Source organism: Mus pahari, chromosome 4 (assembly GCF_900095145.1).
Source record: "Mus pahari chromosome 4, PAHARI_EIJ_v1.1, whole genome shotgun sequence".
In the NCBI taxonomy this organism is placed as follows: Eukaryota; Metazoa; Chordata; class Mammalia; order Rodentia; family Muridae; genus Mus; species Mus pahari.
This window is the reverse complement of record NC_034593.1, coordinates 144364463-144376582: the sequence shown is the minus strand read 5'-3', so window position 1 is coordinate 144376582 and position 12120 is coordinate 144364463. Positions and strand designations below refer to the sequence as shown.

The following is a 12120-nucleotide window of genomic DNA, read 5'->3' as shown; positions in this document are numbered from 1 at the left end:
CTTCTCCTTCTCCTCCTTCTCCTTCTCCTTCTTCTTATTCTTCCTCCCCCTCTTCCTCCTCTTCTCCTCTTTCCCCTCTTTCATTTTTATAAAAAATATGTGTATAAATGTTCTACCTGTATATATGTCTATATACCATATATGTGCCTGGTGCCCACAAAGGTCAGAGAGGGCATTGAATACTCTGGAACTGTAGTTACAGATGGTTGTGCTCTGTCATGTGGCTGCTGAGAATAGAACCCATGTCCCCTGGAAGAGTAGCTAGTGCTCCTAAACTGCTGAGCCACCTCTCCAGTCACTCAGTTTGCTTTCCTATATACCCCAGAACCATGTGCTAAGGGGTGAGACTGCCCACATAGAGTGCTGGGCCCTGTCACATCAAGCATTAATCAAGACATGCCTCACAGACTTCCTACTGGCCAGCTGATGGAGATGGGGTAATTTTCTCAGTTGAGGTTTCCTCTGCCTAGATGACTAGCTTGAATTAAGTTGACAGAAAACCAAACAGTACAGTCACTATAAAGGACCCATGTTTGCTTATTGCCTGCCTTTTACCAGGGTACTATATGTCTTGTGCTTGTCTACAATAATCCTCCTTGAAGGAATAGCTGAATTGGTGGGTATTTTCATATACATGGTAGCCATGCTTCTTCCTAAAATGTTGCTTTTCCAGTGACAATGCTTAGGGCATAGGCATTGTAGAAAGCAACGTTGGATCTGGGCTTTTCCTTGCAGGCATTATTTTGTATCTGTGCCCAGCAGCCTACTTCACCTGAACCAAATGTCTTTCTGTTGTGTAAAAAACAGGAAGGTGGCAATGACAGAGATGTACCTAAATCTAAAGTTAGTTACATGGTGAGGAGAAAAAAAAACCAAGAAACTAGATTTCTTGGTTTAAAGTAATTAAGTGGTTTGTTGTAGTTTGCTAACATGGATATCTCTGAGATGTTAAATTTTCTTTTTTGAACCTGTCCCTATACTGACTCTGTCCCTGACACCAGCAGATAACAACTTCAGCAACTCCTTGGTCAGGTTTGGGCAAGGGCTTCTGGATTTGGTTTGACTGTTCCATGTGAGAGCATTTGAGTAGAGGGCATTAGTGCCCCTGTGTAAAGACAAGAGACAGACGGTCCCCCAAGGGGGTAAATTAGGAGCTTTCTTAGTGTGGAGTCTAAGGACAGAGGGACCTCATCCATGCCCACAGTCAGCAGATATCCATGTGAGGAACGTTGGGTGGTGAAGAGAGGCCCTTGAAGGAGAAAGACTTTGTTCTGCACAGCAGCTGCTTCCAATGTTTGTCATTCACATTTCAAGTGAGACTGTTGCTGTACCTGATGGATTGTCTGTCTCATGTAAAAATGAGAAAAGAATGGGAAAAAGTGTGTAATGTAAAAGTGATAATGGAATATTTAAATAAAATTTAAATGTAATATTGCACAGACAATTGACCACAATCCACTGTTTCATTATCTAATTTGAATCATGTCTGGTGGAACAGAACATTGTAGATTGTAGACATTGTTCTACCTGAACTTTGTGGATTATAAATCATTGTGGTCTATTTGAATGCATCATCTAACTCTCTAATTGAAAACTTGTACAATGTAGCAATACTAAGCCAACAAGTATTTATATACTACCATCACAATTTATTGCCCATTCTATCAGAAAGAAACTACAAATACTAACAAACAATCAGAGAATTGGGAAGTGAGTTTTAGACGAAAATCCCTAAGACTTCTAATTACACCGAATACCACATGTTCTAACTCATTGGCAAAGAGGTAGGATTTCAGCTGCTCTCCTGTTGGTTTGTGTTCTGGAGTTCTGGCCAGGGTAGCTACTAGGTAGAGAACTAGAGGGTGCATAAAGCAAGTGTACTGGCTAGTTTTGTGTCAACTTGACACAGCTGGAGTTGTCACAGAGAAAAGAGCTTCAGTTGGGGAAATGCCTCCATGAGATCCAGCTGTATAGGGCATTTTCTCAATTGGTGATCAAGGCGGGAGGTCCCTTTGTGGGTGGTGCCATCTCTGGGCTGGTAGTCTTGGTTTCTATAAGAGAGCAGGCTGAGCAAGCCAGTGGAGGCAAGCCAGTAAAGAACATCCCTCCATGGCCTCTGTATCAGCTCCTGCTTTCTGACCTGCTTGAGTTCCAGTCCTGACTTCCTTTGGTGATAAACAGCAATGTGGAAAATCTAAGCAGAATAAACCCTTTCCTCCCCAACTGCTTCTTGGTCATGATGTTTGTGCAGGAATAGAAATCCTGACTAAGACACAAAGGGACAAACTGAACTCTAAATGATCTTTACATTGGAGTATGGTTTTGTCCCAAACCGTGTCTAGTTGATTTTGACTCTGATTAGAAATTTGTTCTGATAATTTCATGTTTTATTTGAGCCTCTCTACCAGAGAGATACCCAAGAATTTAAATGCTTCAGGTTACCTGTCTTCCACAGACCCCATGAAGCTTCAGCCTTCCATGTTTAGAGCCTGATTAGCATGGAGACTTATTTAGGAATCCTTTGGCCTCCCAGGGTAGGGCATACACAAAAGCCTGTTCCCTTTACTCAGGGCTTCTGGGGACCTGGCCTGGCCTGGTTGCTCACTCAGACCCTGCTGTGACCAAGGACTCTGTTTTGGATTTTGCTGACTTGACATTTTTCAACTCTATATTCCTTCTGTTCAATAATATCGGCTTATGTGCCCTCTCCATTCCGTCTGAGAAGGACGATGTTTACACAGAAATAGCCTGAGAAATTGATAGCTATAAATTTATTTATAGAATGAAGCTGGCTCCTGACAACATTGGATTGTAATGTTGTCAACATAATTCATCCACAGGGGATAAATATCGTTCCCACAGGTATAATGTTTCCAGGGATGACTTTCTTGGACTAGGCTCAGCTGAGAGAAGGATGAGGATGGCAGTGTTCTTTCTACCCAGTCTTCAAATCTTGGGAGAATAATTTTGTTTTACTGTTTTATTTTTATATGTAATTTAGGTTTCAGTGCTGGGGATGCCACCCTTTTAATAGGAAAGGAATGGATGTTTCTTCCCTTACAGCTTGGCAAATTATAGATAGTGGGTCAATGCTGGCCTAAACTTGTTTTGTGTGTGTGTGTGTGTGTGTGTGTGTGTGTGTGTATGTGTGGGTGGTGGGTGGTGGGGTTAAGAGCTAATTGTGGTTTGCTCTTAGTTTTGAAGGAATCATATTTAACCTAAAAAAAAGTCTACCATAAAAAGTAGTATTGTGCAGTTTGTTGACTCTTGTCTTAAAACAACTATAATAGAGATGGGAACTTGACCCAATGGTGAAATCTTACCCGGTACATACAAATCCTACCCCAAAGATAGAGATAAAAATCAACAACATAGAAATTTAACAGATTTCCTGTGCTACATGGGATTTCACACATATTTACTCACTTGAAACTTTATAAAAACCCAATGAAAGAATTAAGATTCCTATTTTAGGTATGAGAGAACCAAGGGGTTAAAGTCAAGGGTGTTCTGTCAGAGCTGAGCCACTGCCAGTGCTTTCATCAGAAGCTTGTTTCTAGTCAGCGCCTTGTCTGACATGACTCTTCACAGTAAAGCAGGAGAGCAGCGAAGCATTGCTCACATGTGAGGTGGCTGTCTTGCAGGAAGGACGCCATGACCACACACAAATGTGTAGATGGTTCCCTGAGCACAGCAAGGTCATCAGGTGGGTGAAGGGTTCTCTCTCCACTCCCTCACCCCTGGGAAGTCACCTGAGTCATAGTGACTCTTAGAGCCACTACCCTTTACTCTCCTGGAGCTTCACATCTTATGGTCCCTTATGAGCCCTTGCTCTAGAAACTCATGCCTGGATGCCCAACATTTGGAATGACTGTAATTGAAACAGGCCCCTGGAGCTGTTGGGGGACATGGAGGAGCTCAGGGTCAACATCTTTCTTATGGCAGGCTGAGGGCTCACTCAGTTTAGTCTCAGGCATATTCCTGGGTAGCTGGGAGCTGATCTTTCCTGATAATGTTTCTTCTCTTATTATCTGTATTAGTTCCCCTTCCTGTTGCTGTGATTGAAAACACCCTGATAAAAGCGACTCAAAGCTCCAGGGTACTGTCCCTTAAGACAGGGCAGTCCTGGAGTAGGGAGACTGAGGCAGCTGGTCACTTTGCACCTGCTGTCATGGAACAGCAGGAGATGAAAGTGCTTAACTCCTTTCTCCATTCTCAGTCCTGGTCCCAGCCTCTGGGATGGAGCTGCCCACAGTTAGGGAGCTCAGTTAATCAAATGTAGAGACCCCCTCACAAAGGTGTTCAAAGGCCAGTCTCTCAGTGAAGTGGAACTTTTGGTGTATTTTTGGAGACTCACTTGTGTCATGTGATATTTTTCTGGAAATTGTCTTATGAGAGGATGTTTGTGTTGAAGCAGACACATGGGGGGATGTCTTGATGAGAAGAGAGATGTGTTTTTCTGGTAGCTGTCTGGATAAAGGTCATATGATGTTTTGCTACACAGATCCTTGAGAGAACATGTGATATTTGGAAAGAGTATAAATATAACCCAACAGACAGTGGATGACACTGCGTGGTATTGGTTCACCTTGTTACTCTTTGCTGGTCTTCCTTTGTAGTGACTTCATAGAGAGAAATGAACCAAGGAAATTCTGATTCTGTTCTGGCAGCTTCTTGCTGATTCCATGAACCCTGGCCAATTGGCATAGCCCTGAGGTTTCTTCTGGATCAAAGTGCTGTTGCTGATTTGTGAATGGTATTTGCAAATGGATCAAGCTACAACTGCTGACTCATGTGAACTGAACTACTGCTATTCTGATAATAAAGATTGGGATGGCCCAAAGAACTATTTCTAAACAGGTTCATGTCTTCCTTTGCTCTATTAACTTTTCCTTTCCACTACCTCCAATGAATGGTGGGCTAGAAGGGAGGTTAAAGCATTTAAGTATACTTATTAAACAAGGTTTTAGAAAAAGTAAGCCTACATCTCAGTGATTCTGAAACCCATCAAGTTGACAAGCTTAACCATCACAATATGAATTCTGCCTGCATGCTTTAGTCAGGGTTTGTATTCCTGCACAAAAAAAATCATGACCTAGAAGCAAGTTGGGAGGTGGGGAAGGTTTATTCAGCTTACACTTCCACATTGCTGCTCACCACCAAAGGCAGTCATGACTGGAATTCACACAGGGAAGGAACCTGGAGGCAGGAGCTAATGCAGAGGCTGTAGAGGGGGTTCTGCTCATTGGCTTGCTTCCCCTGGCTTTCTCAGCTTGCTTTCTATAGAACCCAGGACTACCAGTGTTGGGATGGCACCACCCACAATGGGCTGGGCCCTCCCCGCTTAATCACTAATTGAGAAAATTCCTTAAAGCTGGATCTCATGAAGGCATTTCCTCAAGGGAGGGTCATTTCTCTGTGATAACTCCAGCTTAAGTGTCAAATTGATACACAAAACTAGCCAATACATTGCCCAATCAGTAAGAAGCTGAGGTTATTTTCATACAGAGTCCTCACTTCTGCTACCATTTTCTCTGATGTCCCCATTATATTTCTTCATGGGTTTGATTGATTTACCTGCCTTGGGTTTGGGTTTTGTAAAACTTTAGCTTATTGTATTTTGAAAGCCTATATAAATTCACATTTTATCATGTTATTTCAAGGGCACTTTGGAAAGAAAAGAGAAATGAACACATGTACTATCTCCAGTATTGTAAGTAGAACCTATCAAAATGTATGTGGCCAGAACATAAATATAAATACCAGTAGTCTCCTACCAGTTCGTGTTTTGTTTCATTTCTTCTCTAACACTTTGTGAGTTTTTCCATCATCTCTGAAGTTATGAGAATGAGAGCCACAGGGGCCACATATAAAGCAGAAAACACATTGGCAGTTAGAAGCCTGTGCAGTGGGAAGGGGAGAAGAGACATATAGAATATACTGTGATGTCACCATCCTGCTAGTCTAGCATCCCCAGTGGCTATTTCCTAGGGATGCAGGGAGTTGTGGCTGAATTTCAGCATCACCAGTCTCTACTCTAATGAGTGGCATCTATTGCTTGATTGGGTAGTTCTTCATAGTCCTTCTGGTTCATACCTGTGAAGATTACCCATTGGTAGCAGTTAATATGTGCTTGTGGATCTTTCAGAAAGGTTGGGGCCCTGAGAGTTTTAGCTTTTAAGTGATCCAGTCAGAAAGAGTCTCCTTGCGTTCATGGCCCAGAGTGGGCTTTGCACACTCCAGAGAAATGATATGAGTCTAACTGCAGATCAGTGGCTGGCAGAATCTCTGTGGTCTACTTATTAGGTTCAGATTTAGAGTTCTACACATTTTTGAAGGTTTAGACAAGCTTAAGAGACAGAGTTCACAGAGGAAGGCAACAGGAGGATTTACAATTAAAGAGCTGAAGGGTCCAAGGGAACCTTGAGAGGGTGTCACGTATCACATGACAGCAGCTGATTTCAGCAACTTGCCCTTATTTCCGCTAACCCTCTGAGGACAGAGACAACACACAGCTACAGACTCCCTCACAAGATTTGACCTAGAGAAGTCCTTGTCTGCACTGGTGGAAGGGGGACAGTTCTTTGGTCTCCAGCCTGCTGAGAACTGATGCCATTGCAAAATTAAATAAAAGAACATCAGAGGAAAAATAGACATGGAAACAAAATCTCTGAGTGTTTTTTTTCCCCCAGTTTTGCGTGATTAGACTTCCAGAGACAGAATCATTCTGAAATGTTACACACTCATGCCATGTGTGCTCAGGGGCATTTTATAGATCATCCTCTAGTGCCCAACAGTGACATTTAGACGAGACCACAGCAGGATAAAACAAAACCACAGAAGGACAGGAGCGGTGTCCCCAAAGGGGGATGTTCATGTTTCTTTATCAGCGTTCTTAGAAACACAAGTTCCCAGTTTGATATAAATACCACATGGAAGTCCCCTCCAAGTTCACAGCAAACACCTGTATAGTAAAGGTTCTGAGAAGTGTAGCGTTGAGACATTTTTGTTTAAAGCCAGTATTTTTCAAGCTTATGTAACTTATGGTTTTATTTTTTTGTTTATTTATGAAATTAAAACCCATTATGAACGTTGGGAAATGCCAGGATACACATACTCCTGGCTAAGGGGGGAGAGGGGAATAGGTGAGTCCTCTTGGCAGTATTCCTAATTTTATATATCTATGAAATGTTCAGAATTAGGCTTGTCATCAAAGATGGTTAATTCTTTTTTTAAAAAAGAGCCCCGTTTAAGCTGAATTTTGCATTTCTTATTCCATACTTTGTATGCATGTTGTACCAGAGAGAAATTGAGTTATTTATTGTTAATGCAGCAATTTTCTAATTTCTCATTATCATTTCTTTGAGTAGAAAACTCTAAAGGACAACTTCAAACATATTAGTAAAGATTTGTCTGCTGGCATGCTTCATATGTGTCCAATTCTGAAAATTTATGTCTTCATAAATATCTTTGCAAAACAGAACTATTAAAATAGCAGAGAAGGATAATTCAAACCCATCCACCTAGATGTATACCAATGTGTGGAACATCTGCACAGAGAATAGCTCTCCAGTCAGGTGGGAACATTCAGGTTAGGTGGGAATGCTCAGGTCAGGTGGGGACACCCATGTAAGGTGGGAATGTTCACTTCAGGTGGGAGGACCTAGGTCAGGAGAGAGTACTTAGATCCTGTGGAAATGCTCAGGTCAGGTGGAAGCACTCATGTCAGATGGAAGCACCTAGGTCAGGTGAGAGCACTCAGGTCAGGTGGAAGCACTCAGGTCAGGTGAGAGTACTCAGGTCAGGTGAGAGCACCTGGGTCAGGTGAGAGCACTCAGGTCAGGTGAGAGCACCCGGGTCAGGTGGGAGTACCTAGGTCAGGTGGGAGTACCTAGGTCAGGTGGGAGCACCTAGGTCAGGAGAGAGCGCTCAGGTCAGGTGAGAGCACCCAGCTCAGGTGGGAGCACCTAGGTCAGGTGAGAGCGCTCAGGTCAGGTAGAAGCACTCATGTCAGATGGTAGTACTCAGGTCAGGCTAAACCTTTGTAACCAAGTTCAATCAGCAGATGTCAGGAGGCAGTCAGAGGATATTGGGCTTCGATTCTGCTAGTTACATTTTAATACCCGAATCCTCTGGGAACAGACTTGGTTTAAAACCTTCAGCACATCTCAGTCTCTTTGGGTTGCTGTAAGTGTTACTTGAGACTGAGTAATTTATGAGTATCATAAATAATTTTCTTATAGTTTTAGAATCTAGGTGTGAGCAAATTCTGTATATAGTAATTCTGTCTCTGCTCACAGCTTGTCATGTGGAACACTGTACCCCTTGGGGGTTGTCATTGTTCCCCTACATAGAGGAAAGCAAAGAGTTCCTTGCTTTCAGTCTCACTCTACTTCCCAGCTTGGCCTTGATCTCACAGTCTTCTGGCCTGAATTTCCAAAGTGTTAGGATTTCAGACACTCACTACTTATGCTTGGCTCCCAAAATGTTAACATTTTTAAAAATATATATACTTTTTATTTTACCCCATCCCCTTTTCTCCTTCCAATGATGTAACCCACCCTGCTTTCTCTCTCAAGTTTGTGGCCCTTATATACATATACATCATATACATACACATACATATATATCATATTTATCTACATCTACTACATATACATATACATGTATTGGAGTGCAGAGGCCAGAAGAAGAAAATAGATCTCTAAACGCTGATCTTGAAAGTTATAAGTCATGCTCACTTCAGCAGCACATATACTAAAATTGGAATGATACAGAGAAGATTAACATGGCCCCTGTGCAAGGATGACACGCAAATTCGTGAAGCATTCCATATATATGTATATATATATATATATATATATATATATATGTGTGTGTGTGTGTGTGTGTGTGTGTGTGTGTGTTTAACCAATCCTAAATTCGATAGGGGACTAATCCAATATAGACAAGGAACTTGAGAAGCTACAGAGCTAAACAAAGAATTCTCAACTGAGGAATACCGAAGGTCTGAGAAGCACCTGAAAAAATGTTCAACATCCTTAGCCATCAGGGAAATGCAAATCAAAACAACCCTGAGATTCCACCTCACACCAGTCAGAATGGCTAAGATAAAAGATTCAGGTGACAGAAGATGCTGGTGAGGATGTGGAGAAAGAGGAACACTCCTCCATTGCTGGTGGGACTGCAAGCTTGTACAACCACTCTGGAAGTCAGTCTGGAGTTCCTCAGAAAATTGGACATAGTACTACTGGAAGATCCAGCAATACCTCTCCTGGGCATATATCCAGAAGATATTCCAACTGGTAATAAGGACACATGCTCCACTATGTTCGCAGCAGCTTCATTTATAATAGCCAGAAGCTAGAAAGAATCCAGATGTCCCTCAACATAGGAATGGATATAGAAAATGTGAAATATTTACACAATGGAGTACTACTCAGCTATTAAAAACAATGAATTTATGAAATTTTTAGGCAAATTGATGTATCTGGAGGATATCATCCTGAGCGAGGAAACCCAATCACAAAAGAACACACATGATATGCAATCACTGATAAGTGGATATTAGCCCAGAAACTTAGAATACCCAAGATACAATTTGCAAAACACATGAAACTCAAGAAGGAAGACCCAAGTGTGGATACTTCACTCCTTCTTAGAATGAGGAACAAAATACCCATGGAAGGAGTTACAGAGACAAAGTTCAAAGCTGAGACCATTCAGAGACTGCCCCACTCAGGGATCCATCCCATAAACTACCACCAAACCCAGACACTATTGCATATGCCAGCAAGATTTTGCTGACAAGACCCTGATATAGCTGTCTCCTGAGAGGCTATGCCAGTGCCTGGCAAACAGAGAAGTGGATGCTCACAGTCATCTATAGGATGGAGCACAGGGCCCCCAGTGAAGGAGCTAGAGAATGTACCCAAGGAGCTGAAGGGGTCTGCAACCCTATAGGAGGAACAACAATATGAACTAACCAGTACCCCCAGAGCTCGTGTCCTTAGTTGCATATGTAGCAGAGGATGGCCTGGTAGACCATCAATGGAAGGAGAGGCCCTTGGTCTTTCGAAGATCATATGCCCCAGTACAGGGGAGTGCCAGGGCCAGGACGCAGGAATGGGTGGGCTGGGGAGCAGGGCAGGGGAGGGTATAGGGGACTTTCAGGATAGCATTTGAAATGTAAATAAAGAAAATATCTAATTTTTAAAAAAGTTAAAACAAATCTAAAAAAAATTAAAAGTTATAAGTCCTCAGTTCTGATCTGCTTTCTGTTTTCTGTGTCCCATGATGTCAAAAGCTTTCACTACCAGGTCGCACTGCCATGATGGACAGAGCCCTCTGAAACCAAGAGGCAAAATAAATGCTTTCCCTAAGCTCTCCATGTCAGGTTACAGTCACAGTGCCACAAAAGAAACTGATATTTCAAAAATACCACATTAAAATATCAATTTCCCCTTGCTCAGCAAGGCCCATTATAGGGCCATAGCAATCTTTCATTTTATTGATCTCTACTAAGCAATACATTTAATTCATTTGGGCATCTGGACGCCTGTAGGAATCCATGCAAAGTGTGTTTATCCAAGACTGTTACGTGTAAGGATGTATGAATCCTTAGACTGAAGGAATGAAAGGTTACATGGCACTGAAGATCATCCACAGCACAGGAGCTGTGTTGTGACACTTTCACAGTGAGAAGCAGCACTGTTTATGGGTAAGCTAGTATAATGAGAAGTGGGACCTCCTCTGATAACCAGCTTGTGTGGGTGAGGGCTGATAACTAACTAATTTCCTAGTAAGGATACTTTTCATCATGACTACGTTCAGAAGCTAATCCAATGCCCATGAGCAGAGTTGGGGAAAATGTCTTCACTATCATGGTGTTCTCTTACCAGGTAGACAAAACAAACTCAGAAGCTCTGGCAGCAAAACATCATGGCCAGATACCTGGATAGCAATGTGCTTCTGGTGTTGATTACCAACCTTTAACCTTTTACAGATGGCTCTGGGTACAAGCATGTCTACCAGTCGAGCCAACCTCTGGCCCTTCTCACATTTTAACACGTCATTTAATTATAGGCTTATATAATTTTTACTAACAGCTCTGTTCGACATATAGTCTGGAACATTCCTGAAAACGGTCATCTCCAAAGGGTCCTTGTGCATCATAGGGAAGGAACGCAGGCTGAAGTCGGATCTGGTTGAGAGTCTCTGCTGCTTGGAGTTGTACAGCAGGGGAGCCTCCATTTCTTCTTTACACCTTAGTTTTCTTGAGTGGGAGATGAGAGCAGTAAGTGAGCCTTTGGATTGTCATGAGTATTAAATAGCATTAATCAAACCTGCTTTCCCTAGAAAGGGCAGCTCTGGTGCTAAATATTTCACGTAGCCCATGCTGGAGCAGCCATCATGGTGCGTCTCTTTCTTTTTTATTAATGAAGGAAGGAAGTCTTCATAGAGCTGTGCTCTGCCTTACATAATGATGTGATTTGCATAATTCAAGGGAACAGAGGCTTTCTTAAAGGCTGGAGACCATGTTATCACTGAGAACAAACACTTTTCCTCCGGGTGTGTACAGTTTAGTTCCAACATGTTTTCTTTTTCTCTTAGAGTTAAGAAAACTGTATAGAAGGTCCTAATTATTGGAGAACCATCATTTCTGGAGCCTGGAGACCTACAGGTTCCTAGGCCTGCCTCCTTTGTGGACTTACAGAAAATAGTTAAGATGTGAGGAGACACAGAGGTCACCTTAGAAAAGGAGAGGGGTGGTATGAAGTGGATGTAACCATAGAACAGGGAACAAACATTAATATAAGAGGAATCTGGTGAAGGTTCCTATTCCTGGGGGTTGGGCTCTTTCCACAGACTGTGGTTCTCATGGATTTTGGACTGGACTTGTGAAATCTGTAAGTGAATATTCCTCATATACAGGTGAGTCTGGGTATCACATGATTCCCCCCTTCCCCTGTATTATGTGCTAGGGCATCCATAGCACATCACCATTAGAAGGTATTGTGAACATCAAGGGACAGGGAAGTCCTTGTCATTGGGGTGCACCAGGGAAGGTGACTTGGTAACTCTGGTCCCTTTTCTCTTGCTCTTTGTTCCTGGGCATGA

The 12120-nt window shown here is 42.4% G+C and overlaps 1 non-coding gene and 1 pseudogene across 1 annotated transcript; one reads left to right on the top strand and one right to left on the bottom strand.

Moving 5' to 3' along the window:
* The window catches only part of LOC110320924, a 15434-nt pseudogene extending 4181 nt beyond the window's left edge, over nucleotides 1-11253 (bottom strand).
* Nucleotides 8734-8840, top strand: LOC115063989. Its single transcript, XR_003843829.1, has one exon. It is a non-coding gene; the product is annotated as a U6 spliceosomal RNA (small nuclear RNA).
* Nucleotides 11254-12120: the final 867 nt, after the last annotated feature.